This window comes from Pristiophorus japonicus, chromosome 2 (genome assembly GCF_044704955.1).
Source record: "Pristiophorus japonicus isolate sPriJap1 chromosome 2, sPriJap1.hap1, whole genome shotgun sequence".
Lineage (NCBI taxonomy): Eukaryota > Metazoa > Chordata > Chondrichthyes > Pristiophoridae > Pristiophorus > Pristiophorus japonicus.
The window spans coordinates 102445570-102466311 of NC_091978.1; the positions used below are offsets into that span (position 1 = coordinate 102445570).

A 20742-nucleotide genomic window follows, 5' to 3' on the forward strand; every position below is an offset into this window, starting at 1 on the left:
TTACACATTGCCCATGTGGCGCATCAACGAGATCTGCACCACCACGGATGGCAGAACGATTATGCATGCCTACTAAGGCTGCAGCACGCTCCTCGAGATCGGTCAAAGTGTGAAGGTCAGCAGGCCCTCCTTCGGTCCGCCTCTGTTCCACCTGATTCTTAGATATCTTCCTCTGCAAACGTGACAAGAGCATGGCATAAGCTAATTGTCTAGGTACTATTATGGAAACACAATAGATATTGTAATCCACAATTAGTCACCTCACATACTATTCATCGTTAATGTTAAATGCTAATACGGTTTGTATCCAATGGATGCATGGTTATAACGTCTATGTTCAGAGAAAATATTTAAGATCATGTTTAGGAACTAATGCTCAACACCAACCCTCTCGCGCACAAAACCGAGGAAAGACCCCATCCATAACAAAGGCCCCATCCACATGCTATTCCATTTGGTGCCCGAGGGGAGGGAGGCAGTTTATTGGAATCGATGGAGGTCCCCGGGGGGGCGAAATCAGGACCGCTGTTGAGCTTGTGAGCTTGGCAATGACAGGACCATGAGGGGAGGGGGCACTGTGTCCCTGGGCTGTGCTCGGAGACCTCCGTGTGGTTGGAGCTAATGTCCCAAGGCATACAGTGAGCCAGGGCAGCTCTCCCCCAGTCCACGCTGGGTCACTGTGTGACTGACAGCAGCCGGAGAGACACAGAGTCTGGGCAAAGCTGACCAGACGCCTCAGTCGTGCCACTATCTAAGCAGCGATATAATTTAATAATTTTCCTTCTAAACTGAAATGGTAGAAATGCCGAGTGTTTACGGTCTGTCTGTTTCCAGTCATTCCTTTGGCCCCAAATTTCGATCAAAGCGTTTAATAATTAATAATTAATACTGTTGATTACGTTTAAGGCATCTCAGCAACATTAGAGTAAAAGGGCGCAGGTTCCGACCCCAGTCCAAATCTTAACAGAGAAGCGACCCAAGATTACCCAGCTTAATCACAATCTGGCAGATTTACATTCTAATTAATGAGTCAGTGCATCGTTATAATTATAAATGTAATAATTTAATACTTACTCTTGCGGATGAAACAAGACTGTTCCAGCGCTTGCAGGCTGCCGATGAGACTATCACGGTGATATCTGCCCATTTTCACTGGCATACTTTTGGGGGGAGGGGGTTCCCACGCCCACCTCCAATTAATTGGACCCAGAGTCTCTTAAGGACTAAGGCCTCGTTCGCCTCTTCGACGAAAGCTTTCGCCCTCCTTCTCCCTGCAACCTCAACATTCTCTCCAGACTCCTCGTGCTCCACCTCCATGTTCTGATTATTCTTTGCATCAATTCTTTCAAATGCAAGACTCCACAAACCTTCCTTCTCTCTCTCCCTCCCTTTGCCTTCTGAGCATGCGCAGATGACCCGACCTCCAGAATCGTGGGAAAAGTTCTTTGCCTGAAAAAAAAGCGCATGCGCAGAACGGCCATTGCTATGGTTGCCAGCCTTGCACGACTGAATACATCACTATCGCCCATTTCACATCGCTAAGGCTATCGCCCAAATTAAAAGGGTGAAACTAGCGGTTTTTAAAATGGCCGATATTCTAACGATCCTGAAAAATAAAAAAAGCACGAACGCCAGAAATATCGTCCATTTTTGGATGATAGCGATCACAGTAGAGAGTCTAGACCCTTGTGTCCTCTACCCTAAACTCTTATTAAATAATATCCAGCAAACTCCTTACCTCACCGTTTTCTTCCCCCCATAATCTTCAGGCTTTTACAAGCCAAACTTGGCATCACATTTCCCTACTTCCTAATTTTCTGAACGCTGGTGCTTTCCTTCACCTTGGTTTCCCAATATAAAAATAATCAAAAATACTTCGGCTGTATTAGCGTATTCTTCAGTTACATCACTTCCCAGTACTTTATCGCTTTGCTTCTCTACAGTTCAGAGCTTCTTACCGTTCAGAAAATACTTCATTTCAGTTTTAAAATTGGATTGGCTGCTAACGATAAGTTCAATTTTGCCAGGTGACATCATAATGAGGTTATGAAATCATACAGGGCATAGTGAGAGTCTGGAGATGGGAGACCATACATGGCAAAGTATTTAGTTAAATACATTAAGGGGAATATTATTCCACTGATTTATTTCATAATCCTACATTCTACAAGGTTACATATAAGTGGACCCAAGGAAGATAAATCAGTTATTTTCTGAACGGTAAGAAACGATGAACTGCAGAGAAGCAAAGAGATTTGCGAGTCCAGGTTCACAAATTATTAAAACCTAGTAGACAGATAGAAAAAAACAATCAAAAAAGGCTGAAGAAATGTTGGCCTTCATCTCAAGGGGACTGCAATACAAAGGGGAGAAAGTTATGCTTCAGTTGTTCGAGCCTTGGTCAGACCCCATCTGGAGTACTGCGTTCAGTTTCGGGCACGACACCAGAATAATTATACAATTATATCGGGGCTTGGAGGGTTATATTATAAGGACAGGTTGGATAAACTTAACTTGTATTCCTTGAAATATGGAAGATCGTGAGGTGATCTGATCGAGGGTTTAAATGTTAAAAGGATTTGATAGAGTAAATACGAAAAAGCTGTATTTCCTCTGGTGGGGGAATGAAGAACAAGGGGACATAATCTTAAAATTGGAGCAAGGCAATTCAGGAGCAAAATCAGGAAGCACTTTTTCCACATGAAGGGTAGTTGAAATCTGCAACTCTCTCACAAAAGGCTGTGGCTGCTAGGACAATTGGAGCTTCTAAGAATGGGATTGATAGATTTTTGTTAGGCAAGGGTATCAAAGGATATAGAAGAAAGGCAGATAAATGGAGTTGAAGTGCATGTCAACCACAATCTGGTTGAATGGTGGAGCATGTTGGAGGAGCCGAATGGTTTTCTCCTGTTCCTGATGTTCCTATCTGTACACATTAGTAACTCTCCATCTGCCAAAATTCCCACGTTTAATGCTTGAACAATAGTGGCTAAAGGCTAACATTCTGTGTATGACATGATTACAACGTCATAATGTTACATTCAACAATATTGCAAAGAGAGAATATTCAGTGCATCACAAAAGCAGAGCAACAGTAACACAACGGTAAGATCCACACAAAAACATTCTGCTCATTGCCAAGGTTGATTCTACCACTTTTAAAATCATCTTTCAGAACCTTTAAGGTTACAGAGTAGTTCAGTAAGCTTCCCATACCATTTAAACATCTACATTTTCTTGCCCTAATTTTTCTGCTTCCTCTCTGGAAGGGGATGACTCATTCTAGCTCCACGAGTGTGGCCAGCCCACCAATAACTTACCAAGTAGCCATTCATCAAATGACCCTAGATAGCGAGCATCAGCAGATTATTTTAACTGCTAGGGAGGGATGGTCGAGGAAATCACAGCAAAGCCAAATATTGTATTCACACAACAACTTCACAGTATTTTCTAGGTCCAATGGACATAAATCAGGAGCTATCCAGGAACATAGAAACATCGAAAATAGGTGCAGGAGTAGGCCATTCGGCCCTTCAAGCCTGCACCACCATTCAATAAGATCATGGCTGATCATTCCCTCAGTACCCCTTCCCTGCTTTCTCTCCATACCCCTTGATCCCTTTAGCCATAAGAGCCATATCTAACTCCCTCTTGAATATATCCAATGAACTGGCATCAACAACTCTGCGGCAGGGAATTCCACAGGTTAACAACTCTCTGAGTGAAGAAGTTTCTCCTCATCTCAGTCCTAAATGGCCTACCCCTTATCCTAAGACTGTGTCCCCTGGTTCTGGACTTGCCCAACATCGGGAACATTCCACCCGCATCTAACCTGTGCCGTCCCGTCAGAATCTTATATGTTTCTATGAAATCCCCTCTCATCCTTCTAAACTCCAATGTATAAAGGCTCAGTTGATCCAGTCTCTCCTCATATGTCAGTACTGCCATCCCGGGAATCAGTCTGGTGAATCTTCGCTGCACTCCCTCAATAGCAAGAACGTCCTTCCTCAGATTAGGAGACCAAAACGGAACACAATATTCCAGGTGAGGCCTCACCAAGGCCCTGTACAACTGCAGTATGACTACGCTGCTACTATACTCAAATCCCCTAGCTATGAAGGCCAACATACCTCATTTGCCTTCTTCACTGCCTGCTGTACCTGTATGGCAACTTTCAATGACTGATGAACCATGACACCCAGGTCCCGTTGCACCTCCCCTTTTCCTAATCTGCCGCCATTCAGATAATATTCTGTCTTCGTGTTTTTGCCCCCAAAGTGGATAACCTCACATTTATCCACATTATATTGCATCTGGCATGCATTTGCCCACTCACCTAACCTGTCCAAGTCACCCTGCAGCCTCTTAGCATCCTCCTCACAGCTCACACCGCCACCCAGTTTAGTGTCATCTGCAAACTTGGAGATATTACACGCAATTCCTTCATCTAAATCATTGATGTATCTTGTAAAGAGCTGGGGTCCCAGCACTGAACCCTGCGGCACTCCACTAGTCACTGCCTGCCATTCTGAAAAGGACCCATTTATCCTGACTCTCTGCTTCCCGTCTGCCACCCAGTTCTCTATCCATGTCAGTACATTACCCCCAATACCATGTGCTTTGATTTTGCACACCAATCTCGTGTGGGACCTTGTCAAAAGCCTTTTGAAAGTCCAAATACACCACATCCACTGGTTCTCCCTTGTCCACTCTACTAGTTACATCCTCAGAAAATTCCAGAAGATTTGTCAAGCATGATTTCCCCTTCATAAATCCATGCTGATTTGGACCGATTCTGTCACTGCTTTCCAAATGCGCTGCTATTTCATCCTTAATAATTGATTCCAACATTTTCCCCACTACTGATGTCAGGCTAACCGGTCTATAACTACCCGCTTTCTCTCCCTCCCTTTTTAAAAAGTAGTGTTATATTCGCTACCCTCTAGTCCATAGGAACTGATCCAGTGTCGAAAGACTGTTGGAAAATGATCACCAATGCATCCACTATTTCTAAGGCCACTTTCTTAAGTACTCTGGGATGCAGACTATCAGGCCCCGGGGATTTATCGGCCTTCAATCCCGTCAATTTCCCACCTAATAAGGATATCCTTCAGTTCCTCTTTCTCACTAGACCCTCAGCCCCCCTAGTACTTTCGAAAGGTTATTTGCGTCTTCCTTCGTGAAGACAGAACCAAAGTATTTGTTCAATTGGTCTGCCATTTCTTTGTTCCCCGTCATAAATTCACCTGAATCCGACTGCAAGGGACCTACATTTGTCTTCACTAATCTTTATCTCTTCACATATCTATAGAAGCTTTTGCAGTCAGTTTTTATGTTCCCGGCAAGCTTCTTCTCGTACTCTATTTTCCTCGTCTTTGTCCTCCACTGCTGAATTCCAAATTTCTCAGTCCTCAGGCTTGCTGCTTTTTCTGGCCATTTTGTATGCCTCTTCCTTGAATTTAACACTATCCTTAATTTCCTTTGTTAGCCACGGTTGAGCCACCTTCCCCATTTTATTTTTTACTCCAGACAGGGATGTACAATTGCTGAAGTTCATCCATGTGATCTTTAAATGTTTGCTATTGCCTATCCACCGTCAACCCTGGCAAATTTATTTTTAAGAATTATTTTGCTTGGAATGTGGCAGCACATTGCCTATCCGTAGCTGCCCCAAGGGAATTAAAAGTCATCTGTTTAGTGTGAAAGAAAGAGTCAAATGCAAGCCAGACTGGCCAAGAAAGGAAAGTTTATTTTCCCTTTAAAGATAATTTGCTTTTCCTGGTGCGAGCCTATCAGAGCATGCAGAAATCAAGCGCCGACACGCTCAAACCAGACTCCCCTCACACCCTTTCCTTCAACCACTGTCTGCCCCACCTATGACAGAGACTGTAATTCCCGCTTTGGACTGTACAGTCACCTGAGAGTGGAAGCAAGTCTTTCTCGATTTTGAGGGACTGCCTATGATGATGATGATGACGACAACGACAAGATTTACTGAGTTCAAATTTCCCCCTTCCCTACTCTAGAGACACGGAGGCAAACTGTACTGCTCTTCAGGTCACTCCAAGTGAGATCACCTAATTTCAAATCAGCATCCAAACCCAGGACTTTCTTGAACAGTATGATTCAGCATCACAATGCTAAAAGCTTTCTTTTAAAAAATTAGAAATATAAAATATAGCTTGGTGTGCAATTTAACCAAAAATATATGGCAGTGAAATGTGCTACCATACAATAATGAAAGAGGGGTTTGAATGGTATTGAATCATAAGAACAAAACTACATTTTAATCTGTAATCTGAACCCGAGAGCATATTAGAGTTGAACATACTTTTAAAAAATCCGTATTGTTTACCTTTTCAAAGCTCTCTTCCTGCAGTATAACCAGAGCTCATTTTTTCCGTTACCACTGTTATTACGGTTGCTGAGCTTTATGTTGTGTGACAGGAACAGGAGACATTTTACAAAGTTAGGATGCTACGCCAAGGATATAATGGGGTCAGCTGGTGGAAATACGCTCTGTTTTAGAGGTACAAAACACCCTTCTTTCTTTTAAAGGTGTACAGTCATACTGTAACTGAGCCGAAGCAGCTTGATTGAACGACAAAAGCACAGCCTGCTCATCCATTATTTGCTAACGCAGTCAGTCCCTCAGCAGGTTGTAGTCTCACTGTGACATCAGCAGTCAGAAATGATCAGTCAATAGACTCCTGTGCTATCCTTTGAATGAAACTGCTGTTTTTCCCAGTGACTCTGCAGGCAACAGTGAAAACTGTTTTGTCATCTAACTACATTTTAATCAAAACACCGTTCTTGACTAAGAGTACAATATACAATCCAAATTAGCTTTTCAGAAAGCATTGATATTGTCAAGCATGAACAAATCTATCTGCAATAGATGCCCAAATTATGTTAACGGCACAGATTTGAGCACCTACCTGCTCGTCAGATATTTGTTACGCCTTGAGGCCTACTGATAGCAAGGTGCAATAGTTGTCATCCAAGCTACTTGGAGCGCCTGATTCTATTTGGTCATTCCAACTATAGGACTGAACCAAGATCTATAAGGACTGACAGTGCAAATCCAATTGGTACACATTTAATAAAAAATTATAAATGCATCATTTACATCTTATTGCACTTCTATTTGATTAACTCAAAAATAAAAAAATAGTACAAGAAATGTTTGAGGTTTGCAATCCCTTTCAAATTAGTGTTTAGAAGCAAAAATTTAAAAATTAGTTTGTTTCCTCAAGATATTTTTGAGCAAATTAAAAAACAGCAGAAATAACGTTTGAAAAACACTAAGCCTGGCATAGCCAGTGTGAAAGAGAGGTTTACTATGGAAGAAGCCACTTTGAACCTCTATAGCTCACACTCAGAATTTTTTAAATGAGATTGAGATATTACCTCAGCCCAAGCCTAATTTTTTTTTTAAAAACACACCAGAGGCACTCTGTGTACTTACACAACAATCAATTTTCAAAATGTAAAAAATCCAAGACTTCTAAAAGACATAAAAAGAACTGGTCCACTGAGTCTGTCCCATTCAGCAGTGTTGCAACTAGCCAGCATGACCTCCAAGGGCATACAATGTGGCCAAGACTAGTGGGAGGCCAGAGAATTGGGAAACTTTTAAAAGCCATCAAAGAATGACTAAAATAATGATAAAGAGAGGGAAGATAGATTATGAAAGTAAACTAGCACGAAATATAAAAACAGATAGCAAGAGTTTCTACAGGTACATAAAAAGGAAAAGAGTGGCTAAAGTAAATGTTGGTCCCCTAGAGGATGAGACTGGGAAATTAATAATGGAGAATAGGGAAATGGCAGAGACATTGAACAAATATTTTGCATCGGTCTTCACGGTAGAAGACACTAAAAACATCCCAATAGTGGATAATCAATATAGGAAGGGAGGAACTTAATACAATCACTATCACTGATGAAGTAGTACTCTTTAAAATAATGGGACTAAAGGTGGACAAGTCCTCTGGACCTGATGGCTTGCATCCTAGGGTCTTAAAAGTGGCTGCAGAGATAGTGGATGCATTGGTTGTAATCTACCAAAATTCCCTGGATTCTGGGGCGGTCCCAGCAGATTGGAAAACCGCAAATGTAACGCCCCTATTTAAAAAAGGAGGCAGACAAAAAACAGGAAACTATAGACCAGTTAGCCTAACATCTGTCGTTGGGAAAATGCTGGAGTCTATTAAGGAAGCTGTAGCGGGACACTTGGGAAAGCATAATTCAATCAAGCAGAGTCAGCATGGTTTTAGGAAAGGGAAATCATGTTTGACAAATTTGCTGGAGTTCTTTGAGGATGTAACGAGCAGGATGGATAAGAGGGAAACCAGTGGATGTGGTGTATTTGGATTTCCAGACGGCATTCGATAAGGTGCTAATAAAAGCACAAGATTACTGCACATTACTGCACAAGATAAAAGTCCATGGGTTGGGGGTAATATTTTAGCATAGATAAAGGATTGGCTAACTAACAGAAAACAGAGAGTCGGGATAAATGGATCATTTTCTGGTTGGCAGTGACTAGTAGGGTGCCGCAGGGATCGGTGCTGGGATCTCAACTATTTACAATCTATATTAATGACTTGGATGAAGGAAACAAGTGTAATGTAGCCAAGTTTGCTGATGATACAAAGATGGGTGGGAAAGCAAATTGTGAGGACACAAAAAAATCTGCAAAGGGATATAGACAGGCTAATTGAGTGGGCAAAAATTTAGCAGATGGGAGTATAATATGGAAAAATGGGAGAAAAAAAAAAAGAGTAAAGCAAATTATAATTTAAATGAAGAAAATTTGCAAAGTGCTGCAGTACAGAGAGATCTGGAGGTCCTTGTGCATGAAACACAAAAAGTTAGTATGCAGGTACAGTAAGTAATCAGGAAGGCAAATGGAATGTTGGCCTTTATTGCAAGTGGGAATAAAGCAGAGAAGTCCTGTTACAACTGTACCGGGTATTGGTGAGGCCACACCTGGAATACTGCGTACAGTTTTGGTCTCCTTATTTAAAGAATGATATACTTGCATTGGAGGTTGTTCAGAGAGAGTTCACTCGGTTGATTCCGGAGATGAGGGTGTCGACTTATGAGGATAGGTTGAGCCTATACTCATTGGAGTTTAGAAGAATGAGAGGTGATCTTATCGAAACATATAAGATCATGAGGGGGCTCGACAAGGTGGATGCAGAGGGGATATTTCCACTCATAGGGGAAACTAAAACTCGGGAACATAGTCTCAGAATAAGGGGCCGTCCATTTAAAATGGAGATGAGGAGAAATTTCTTCTTGGAGGGTTGTAAATCTATGGAATTCTCTGCCCTAGAGAGCTGTGGAGGCTGGGTCATCGAATATATTTAAGGCGGGGATAGACAGAATTTTGCGCGATAAGGGAATAAAGGGTTATGGGGAGCGGGCGGGGAAGTGGCATTATGTCCATGATCAGAACAGCCATGATCTTATTATATGGCGGAGCAGGCTCGAGGGGCTAGGTGGCCGACTCCTGCTCCTATTTCTTATGTTCTTATGGCACAAACACTCCCCACCCACCAGCAGCCATGTAATCTTGGGGGAAGAGGCCAAAAAGAGAAAAAAATAATTCAGGAAGTTCCTCGCAGGCCTTTGCAGGTGATCAAACAAGGAGTTCCAGAAAATAATCATGACCACGAGGCGCATTACCCAACATCCCACCAATGAGAAAGACCATGCAGATGGTAGTTAATCTGACATTTTTCCTCCATATATGTTCGTTCACTTGAAATGTCTCATTGTATTATGAAATCATTCTGTTTAGATTTACCTGACAAAGCTGCTCTGGCAACTTGTTAAGCTATAAACAGCATTTAGTGAAGGCACAAGGCTGATCTATACAGTTGTCTTACAGGTAACAGCTTGTATTTATATAGCGCTAGTATCATAGTAAAACATCCCAAGGCACTTCACAGGAACAAAATTTGAAACCGAACCAGAAAAGGAGATATTAGGGAAGATCTTAGTCAAAGAGGGAGGTTTTAATGAGCGTCTAAAAAGAAAGAGGGAGAGGAAGAGGGAATTCGGGAGGGAATTTCAGAGCTTAGGGCCTTGGCAACTGACAGTACGGCTGCCACTGGTAGAGCCATTAAAATTGGGGATGCTCAAGAGGCCAGAATTGGAGGAGCACAGATACCTCAGAGGGTTGTAGAGCTGGAGGAGATTACAGAGATAGGGAGAGGCGAGGCCATGGAGGATTTGAAAACAAGGATGAAATTTTTTTTTTTTTTTTTTAAATCGAGGTGTTGCTTAACCGGGAGCCAATGTCAGTCAGCGAGCAAAGGGATGATCACAGAATAATAAAATTTTACAACACGGAAGGAGGCCATTTCGGCTCGTCATGTCCACGCCGGTCGACAAAGTGCTATTCAGCTCTTGGTACATAGTCCTGTAGGTTACAGCACTTCACGTGCACATCCACGTACTTTTTAAATGTGGTGAGAGTTTCTGCCTCTACCACTCTGTCAGGCAGTGTGTTCCAGACCCCCACACCCTCTGGGTGAAGAAAATTTCCCTCAAATCCTCTCTAAACCTCCTACCAATTACTTTAAATATATGCCCCCTGGTTGTTGACCCCCTCTACTAAGGGAAATAAGTCCTTCCTTTCCACTCTAAGGCCCCTCATAATTTTATACACCTCAATAAGGTCTTCCCTAAGCCACCTCTTCCAAAGAAAACAAACCCAGCCATCCAATCTTTCCTCATAGCTAAAATTCTCCAGTCAGGCAACATCCTCGTAAATCTTCTCTGTACCCTCTCAAGTGCAATCACACCTTTCCTACAATGTGTTGATCAGAACTGCACGCAATACTCTATAGCTGTGGCCCACTAGTGCTTTATACAGTTCAAGCATAACCTCCTTGCTCCTGTATTCTATGCCTTGGCTAATAAAGGCAAGTATTCCATATGCCTTCTGAACCACCTTATCTACTTAGTCTGCTACCTTCAGGGATCTGTCGACAAATACTCCAAGGTCCCTTTGTTCCTCTACACGGCTCAGTATCCTATCATTTAATGTGTATTCCCTTGCCTTGTCAGCCCTCCCCAAATGCATTACCTTGCACTTCTCCAGATTGAATTCCATTTGCCACTGTTCTGCCCACGTGATCAGTTCATTGATATCTTCCTGCAGTCTACCACTTTCTTCTTCATTGTCAACCTCACAGCCGATTTTAATACCATCTGAAAACTTCTTAATCAAAACCCCTAACTTCATTGGTATAGACCACAAAAAGCAAGGGACCTAGTACTGAACCCTGTGGAACCCCACTGGAAACAGCCTTCCAGTCACAAAAACATCCATCAACCATTACCTTTGCTTCCCGCCTCGGAGCCAATTTTGGATTCAACTTGCCACTTTGCCCTGGATCCCATGGACTGTGGGACCATATCAAAAGCCTTACTAAAATCCATATACACGACATCAAAATGCGCTATCCTCATCGACCCTCTCTTTTACTTCCTGAAAAAATTCAATTAAGTTAGTCAGAAACGACCTTCCCTTAACCAATCCATGTTGAGTGTCCTTGATTAATCAGTGTCTTTCCAAATGAAGATTTATCCTGTCCCTCAGGATTTTTTCCAATAATTTTCCCACCACCAAGGTTAGGCTGACTGACCTGTAATTACATGGTCTATCCCTTTCTTCCTTTTTAAACAAAGGTACAACGTTAGCAGTCCGAGCACCACACCCGTAGCCAGAGAGGATTTGAAAATGATGGTCAGAGCCCCTGCTATTTCCTCTTTTGCTTCTGTTAACAACCTAGGATACATTTCATCCGGGCCTGGTTATTTATCTACTTTCAAAGCTACCAAGTCCCTTATCGGTGATGGGTGAACAGGACTTGGTGCAAGTTAGGATACTGGCAGGGAGTTTTAGATGAACTCAAGCTTACGGAGGGTAGAAAATTGAAGGCCAACCAGGAATGTGTTGGAATAGTCAAGTCCAGAGGTAGCAAAGGCATGGATGAGGGTTTCAGCAGATGAGGTGAGGCAAGGATGGAGTCAGGCAAGGTTATGGAGGTGGAAATAGGCGATCTTAGTGATGGTGCGGATATGTGGTTTCATTATCATCATAGACAATCCCTCGAAATCGAGGAAGACTTGTTTCCACTCTAAAAGTGAGTGGTTTGTTGCTCATCTCAGTGTCAGATATAACACTAAGATTGTGAACAGTCTGGTTCAACCTCAGACAGATGCCAGGGAGATGGATGGAGTTGGTGGCTAGAGTATGGAGTTTGTTGCGGGGACAATGGCTTCAATCATTCCAATATTTAGTTGGAGACATTTTCTACTCATCCAGTTCTGGATGTCGGACAAGTAATCTGACAATTTAAACAGTGGAGGGGTCGAGAATGGTGGTGGTGAGGTAGAGCTGGGTGTCATCAGTGTACAAGTAGAAACTGCTGCTGAATTTTTGGATAATCTTGCCGAGGGGCAGCATGTAGATGAGAAACAGGAGGGGGCCAAGGATAGATCCTTGGGTGATACCAGAGATAACGGCGCGGGAGCAGGAAGAAAAGCCATTGCAGGTGATTCTCTGGGCACGACTGGATAGATAATAGAACCAAGTTCCACCCAGCTGGATGATGGTGGAGAGGATGGGGTGGTCAACTGTGTCAAAGGCTGCAGACAGGTCGAGAAGGACGAGAAAGAATAGTTTACCAGTCACAGAGGATGTAACTTGTAACTTTGATCAGAGCAGTTTTGGAAATCTGATTGGAGGGATTCAAACATGGAGTTCTGGGAATGATGGGCATGATTTGGGAGGTGACAGCACATTCAAGGTCTTTGGAGAGAAAAGGGAGGTTGGAGATGGGGCAGCAGTTTGTAAGGACTGAGGGGGTCAAGGGTTGTTTTTTTTGAGACAATAAAGTACAAGATTTATGTTGACCCAGGAAATAGGCAGAGCTCAGCTGGTTAGTTTGAAGAAAGATTTACAGTCCTCAGCTCGACTGATTTTCTTTTTGTTGAAAACTTACATTCCTACAGAAGGGAAAACAGAATTTCTAATTTAAAAAATGCCAACTGGTCGTAAACATCACTGTAGGTTCTACATTAATACAATTTCATAGGACAGAGCAGAATGGGAATGGTAAATGGGAAACAGACAACCAAGACATATTCTAAAATTTATTGAGAGATTTATTTTTCGCCCTCATTTTTCCAACTAACCACTCTTGGGGCCCAAGTTTCGAGCTGCGCCTAGAACGGCGCAGTCCCGACCTGGACGCCCGTTTTTCGCGCCACAAAGTGCGCCTAAAAAAAACCTCCGAATTCTCCACCTCCCTGCAGGTCCTCTGGCCCTCAGCGCAGCGCAGCAGGAGCTGTAGGTCCCTGCGCTGAAAACAGTGCCAGGACCTCTGCACACGCGCGCTACAGTGGGCGCGCAAGTGCAGTAGCTCCAGGCGCCCGAAACTGTGTGGGAGGGGCCGAAACAAACAGCCCCTAGCCCTGGCTGAATGGCCTCACTGGGACTGCGTGAATAAGGCTCCTCCCATGGCCAGCTCCTGCTTCCTCCCGACCCGACTCGACTCCCGCTCCTCCCCCTGCCCTCCCCCTAACCCGACTCCCGCCATGAACTCATTGAATGGCGGTGCAGGCTAGAAGGGCCGAATGGCCTACTCCTGCACCTATTTTCTATGTTTCTATGTTTCTATGTTCCAAAGTGAAACTGTTCTAACTGACTAGAACTGGAGCAAACTAAATGACGAGAATTCCGATTTCTAAGATACGCCATTCTACACCAGTTGCTCCTAAAACTCAGGAGCAAATCATGTGGAAACTTGGGGCCTTGATCTCTTTCCCCTCACCTCCAGAGTTCACATCAGCAGCACGTGCCCCAGGAAGAGAAAATAAGAGAACTGGACCAATAAAAACAACCCTCAAAACAAAACTTACAAATCGGTCACAAAGTGGCAATTGCATACATGGAATAATGGCTTTACTGTTGGACTATGTAATATAGTAAAAAAAAAGTTTTAAAAGACACTTTTCTATATCAATGTAACATAGAAACATAGAAAATAGATGCAGGAGTCGGCCATTCGGCCCTTCGAGACTGCACCACCATTCAATGAGTTAATGGTTGAACATGCAACTTCAGTACTCCGTTCCTGCTTTCTAGCCATACCCCTTGACCCCCCTAGTAGTAAGGACTACATCTAACTCCTTTTTGAATATATTTAGTGAATTGGTCTCAACAACTTTCTGTGGTAGAGAATTCCACAGGTTCACCACTCTCTGGGTGAAGAAGTAGTTAGACATTTTCTTCTAAATTTGCCTTCAAACAGTTCATTCTGCAGCTGATTGATCCCTCAAAAAGGTCTATTTTAGCCAGTCAGCTTTCACATTACTTGAGCTGCTATCCAGTATTTCCTTTCGACATCATTTTTACTTTTTAATTCCTCTGCAATCATAAGTTACTGTACACTATTCTGTTTTCTAGAAAGCTTTTATTGAAGTACTTTGTGGTTTTGAATATCCAATATATCGGTATTTCATGCTGAAAGAAAAGGAGCGACACATCATTTCTTGCTACTGTAGTTGGCTCAATATTTTACGAGCACAGGAAAACATAAGAACATAAGAATTTAGAGCAGGAGTAGGCCATTCGGCCCCTTGAACCTGCTCCACCATTCAGTGAGATCATGGCTGATCATCGACCTCAGCGCCACTTCCCCACCCGATCCCCATATCCCTTCGTATCCAAAAATCTATGGATCTCAGCCTTGAATATGCTCAAAGACAGAGCCATCACAACCCTCTGGGGTAGAGAATTCCAAAGATTCACCACCACCTGAGTGAAGAAGTTTCTCCTCATCTCAGTCCTAAATAGCTGACCCCTTATCCTGAGACTGTGACCCCTGGTTCTAGACTCTCCAGCCAGAGGAAATATCCTCCCTGCATCTACCCTGTAAGAATTGTGTATGTTTCAATGAGATCACCTCTCATTCTTCTAAACTCTAGAGAATATAGGCCTAGTCTACTCAATCTCTCCTTATAGGACAATCCCCCCCATTCCAGGACTCAGTCTGGTGAACCTTTGCTGTACTCCCTCTATGGCAAGTGCATGCTTTGCTAGGTAAGGAAACCAAAACTGCACAGAATAGTCAGATGTGGTCCCACCAGGGCCCCATACAATTGCAGTAAAACGTCTCGACTACTATACTCAAATCCTCTTGAAATATTCAAAGACGGTTTTGATTTTGATATACAAATATTAAATTTCATTCTGTGCAAATCTCTCTGCAAGATAAAGGTAATTTTGGCAACATCTTTAGACAGATACCTACCTGTCTTATTTAGTAAACTTTATGCCCCTCGCTACTTGTTTGCGCACATCTGTTGTAACGAGATGAATCTAATCAAATCAGAAGATTGCAATGCCACTTGAACGTGGTGGCATCACAATGAAAATTGTGTGAGTTTTCTCCTTCCTTGAGAGAAGCTTTTCGAAACACGTTGTGAAGACCACGTGCAATTTGGGAAAATTTTAGAAAATGCATTCACAAGATATGGGCATCGCTGACAAGGCTGGCATTTTATTGCTCATCCATGATTGTCCTATAAAAGGTGCCTTTTTCTTGAACCGCTAGTAGCAATTTGATACAACAGAGTGGCTTCCTAGGCCACTTCAGGAGGGCAATTAAGTGTCATTCAAGTTGAATTAGGACAGAGCGGGTAAGGACAGCACATTTCTTTCCCTAAAGGGCATTGGTTAACATGTTGGGATTTTGTGACAGTTTCATGGTCATTTACTTTGTTTTGGATTATTTCCAGATTTTTTTTTTATAAACTGAATTTAAATTTGCAATGTGTCGTATTTGACCCCGAAATGAGCTTCCAACCACATATCTGCGGCATATCTATTTCCACCTCCATAATATCGCCCCTCTCCGCCCCATCTCAGCTCATCTGCTGCAGAGACCCTCATCCATTCCTTTGTTACCTCTGGCCTTGACTATTCCAATGGCTCCTGGTTGGCCTCCCAAGTTCTACCCTACATAAACTTGGTGTCATCCAAAACTTGGCTGTCCATGTCCTAACCTGCACCAAGTCTCGTTCACCCAGCACCCCTGTGCTCGCTGATCTAATTGGCTTCGGTTAAGCAATGTCTCGATTTTAAAATTCTCATCCTGGTTTTCAAATCTCTCTGCCTCCCTTTCCTCCCTTAAGATGCTCCTTAAAACTTACTTCTTTGACCAACTTTTGGTCATTTGCCCTAATTTCTCCTATGTGGCTCAGTGTCAATTTTTGTGTCTTATAACACTCCTGTGAAGAGCCTTGGGATGTTTTACCATGTTAAAGTGTGCTATATAAATACAAGTTGTTGTGCTAGGATTTCAACTCATGTTCTCTGCATTTTTAGCCCAGGATTACTTGTCCAATTATATAACTACTACACAACCATACCCCTAGTACTAAGTTCTACCACTCCAAGGATTAGAATTTCAGCTGTACCACCAGTCGGTCTGTCAGGCAATTTTTGCAAACTCTCTTCAATGCTATATGTCACAATTACAAATATCATTTTAAAATAATCCAGCTAATATTACAAGGATTTGACTAAATAGCACAAAAGCATTATTCAATAATGAAGAGAGCACGCGCAAGGAGAGAGAGGAGAGAGAGAACGAGTAAAGAGAAGAGAGAGAGCAAAGAGAAAAGAAAGAGAGAGAGAGAGAGAGAGAGAGAAAAAAGAAGGCGCACAAGTGTGTAGGAGAAAAAAACTCTTATGCAAGATGGCAAAACTATATTGATCACTGAAGAACAAAATTGAAATGGTTACCAAGAGACAGCATGTGGTATTCATAACAGCCAATAAACAAGCAAAAAAATGGACTACAGTATTTCGTCAGTCACAAACACCACTGTTAAGAGATCCATAGAAACAGCTGCAGAACTAACCTGTGCATGGACATCATTTGTTCATCATTTTCATGCTACCATAATATTGGGCAATTTGCAATAATCTATGCAACCTTCAATCTCGTGCAAGAAAGTTCTCAAAAACAGAGATTTTCAAGGAAAATGGTCTTCATTGTACCATCAGAACCTGTTGACAAAGAAAGCCATTTTTTGTTACGTATTGCTGATGCCAACAATCTTTAATAAAATTACTTTCAAGAAATTACACCGCCTCTGTAGGATCAAAACAAACATAATTTAACAGCATTGTTACAAAGAGCAATGTATATTATCATAATCCCACCCTATGAGGAGGAAGAGGAAATAGGGAAACGACGAGGATTCTTCGTACATCATACAAAAAGGAATCGATGGGACAAAATTGCCCCTACTTATAGTCCCGTTAGAGGGGCGCTAACAGGGCAGAGGAGACTTTGCCTGGGGAGGGGGAATGCTACCGTCTCCTGGGAAATTGCCCGGGACTTTTGTGGAGGCGCTGCCATGGTGATGACATCATCGCTGTGCGCGGCAACCCCTCAGTCCCGTGTCAACCCTTTAAACGCCCCACGGGGGAAATTATCCCACAGATGAGGCGTGAAGCTGCCCGCCATTTACTCTCGGGGTGTTCCTTAAAAAGTGAAGGGAGCCAACGCCCCGGGCGACCATCTTTTTTTGATGGCCGACTCTTGGGTCGGCTCTATGATGGTCCTTTAAGCGAAGGCGGGGGGCGGGATGTTGAAACACATCAGCGCTTTGCGGAGCCTCTGCGTCGCGCTTCCTTCACCGTTGCAGATTGCGCTCAGCTTCCTTTGATGGGCAGTAAGCCGAAATCAGTGGCAAGGGTGGACTTCCACGCCGGGCGCACAAAGGCCCAGTTCCAGATGATTACAGCCCCCAATTAGGGCCCGGCAATTTTACCTCCCTAATGTTTGTTACATGGTATATCACAAACTTCATGACTTCTTTAGACAGTTAAAATTAGAGATTTTAGCAGCTGCCCAACAGCTTCCCATGCTCACATTAGGAACTCAAAACGTGTCTTTAAGCTCAATATACTACACTACTTCAGTTTACTGTACCCCCAATTTAGCTCATTCTATCCCCTGCTCCAAACCCACAAGTCAGTTAGAGTGACATGTGGAATTCGAAAATGGCATCAGGGTGCAATCTTCACCGCTGACAGCACATTTTAAATATTGATCCCAGCAGGGTATGAGTTCTGATCTCCTTAATTTAAAAAGAAGATGGCCAATTTTATAGCATTCCCGCCCTGGAATGAAAAGGCTGTGGGTTCCAGCCTCACCATGATTTGAGCAATTTATCTAAATTGACACTTCAGTGCAGAAGGGAAGAAGTGCTACATTGTTGGAGATGCTGGGGCAGAAATTTCCCCTTTCTATAAGAGCCTTGACCGTATGGAAACAATGGTGTTCGTTACCGTGCTACCAGTGTTGCTGCCCTGTCGGGCACGGACCAACCCCCCCACGACCGGCGGCGAATCCTTTCTGCCCCGCGTGGGCAATTGCCCTGCGGGAAGGTGTGTGTGGCTGGGTGGCGCCATTTTATTTTAATTGTCGGCCGACTCCGAGGTCGGCCCGACAATGGCGCCCATGGGTTCGGCCAGGTCTCCAACAGGTAGCCCGACACCCGCTTTTCGGTACCTGACCGCTCGCCTGGCCAACACCCTCCCTGGTGGCCCAATGGGCCAAACTAAACTAACTGCAGAGTTCGCAGCGGCCTTCCCCTTTAACTGAAGGGGAGGGACGTTGTTACGCGTCAGCACGGCACTGGATTGGGGTGGAGAAAAATCTTCAAGATCGTTGAGTGCGTCCCCTTCGGTCGGAGGATAATTTGCTGTCTTTAAACCAAGACACTGCCCGTCTGTTCAGGTAGACATAATAGATCCCAGGACACAGTTTGAAAAAGAGCAACGAGGTCTCCCGATGTCCTGCCAACATTGATCCCTCATAGAAAATAGGTGCAGGAGTAGGCCATTCGGCCCTTCAAGCCTGCACCACCATTCAATATGATCATGGCTGATCATGCAACTTCAGTACCCCATTCCTGCTTTCTCTCCATACCCTTTGATCCTTTTAGCCGTAAGGGCCACGTCTAACTCCCTTTTGAATATATCTAGCGAACTCGCTTCAACAACTTTCTGCAGTAGAGAATTCCACAGGTTCACAATTCTCTCAATCAGCACCACAAAAACCAGATCAACGTCATTCACCTCATTTGCTGCTTGTGCAATCTTGTTGTACACAATGTGGCTGCTGTATTTACCTACATAACAATAATGACTGCATTCCAAAATAAAATCATTAGTTGGGAAATACTTTTGGATGTTGAGTAATAAGATGCCACAATATTCCAAGTTGTTTCTTTTTTTGAATTGCATTAGTAATTATAACCCAAATCTCAATTAAGTTTTAATTTTCAGTATTATTTAAAAGATTGTAAAACCTAGAAGATATTCCAGATTTTAAAAAGTATTTGATAAAAAAGCAAAAAAAAAAATTAATTCTCTGAAGCACTTCTCAAATCATCATATTCAACTTTGGCAGAAGTTGAGAACTGGCTTATCAAGTTGATGAAAAATTTTGCCAAAGTAAAGAAAGTCTGGTATTGTTGCCCTCAAGTTCGTGGTAGGCTTTCTTCTTGAACCACTGCAGTTCCTATGGTGAAGGGGCTCTCACAATGCTGCCAGGTTGAGACTTCCAGAGATTTGTTACCCAGTGACACTGAAGGAACAGCATTAGATGTTCTAGTCAGGATGGTGTGCAACTTGGAGGGGATCTTGAAGGCGAAGGTGTTCCCATGCACCTGCTATCCTTATCCTTCTCGGTAATGGATGTCACGTGTTTTGGAGGTGCTGCCAAACAAGCCTTACAGAGTTGCTGCAATGCATCCTGTAGATAGTACACATTATAGCAATGGTACATCAGTGGTGTAAGGTTAGGCTACTGGATAAAGTGCCAATCAAGCTGACAACTTTATCCTGAAAGGTGGAATGTTTTTGTCACTGCACTTATCCAGGCAAGTGGAGAGTATTCCATCACATTTCTGACTTGTGCCTTTTAGGTGGGGAAGAAGCAGTGGGGCGTCAGGAAGCAAGTCAATCACTTCAAAATATCCAGCCTCCAATGTGCTCTTGTAGCCACAACGCTGATTCAGTTGAGTTTCTGGTCAATGGTGAGCCCATGATGATGATGGTGGGGAACACGACAATGGAAATGCCACTGATTGTCAAGGGGAGGCAATTAGGTTCTCTTTTGTTGGAGATGGTTACTGCCTGGCACTTGTATGGCGCACAGGTTACTTGCCACTCATCAGCCAAAGCCTGGATGTTGTCCAGGTCTCGCTGTACGCAGGTAGTGACTGCTTCATTATTTAAGGAATTGCATTGTTAACAGGAAGTTAACAATGGCTGGAATCCTTTTCTATTGAGAATGAGAGTTCTGTTTGGAAATCATAGTTTTAAAAAGAAAATTTACTAGTTACCCTCATCATCATATCATAGGCAGTCCATCGAAATCGAGGAAGACTTGCTTCCACTCTAAAAGTGAGTTCTCTGGTGATTGTACAGTCCAATACGGGAATTACAGTCTCCGTCACAGGTGGGACAGATAATCGTTGAAGGAAAGGGTGGGTGGGGAGTCTGGTTTGCCGCACGCTCTCCTTCCGCTGCCTGCGTTTCCTGCGTGCTCTCAGCGACGAGACTCGAAGTGCGCAACGCCTTCCCGGATGCTGTTCCTTCACTTTGGGCAGTCTTGGGCTAGGGATTTC

General features: G+C 43.3%; 1 protein-coding gene across 7 annotated transcripts in view; it reads right to left on the bottom strand.

Annotated features, from left to right (window-relative positions):
• The window catches only part of atosb (atos homolog b), a 188401-nt gene that overhangs the window by 90761 nt on the left and 76898 nt on the right, over positions 1–20742 (bottom strand). For 6 of the 7 annotated variants that reach the window (XM_070868444.1, XM_070868443.1, XM_070868441.1 and 3 more), the window contains exon 2: positions 16957–17104. The gene's annotated coding sequence lies outside the window, so the exon portion shown is untranslated. Of the gene's footprint in view, positions 1–15341; positions 15405–16956; positions 17105–20742 lie in introns of those variants that run through there. The other variant, XM_070868470.1, reaches the window with a different exon arrangement.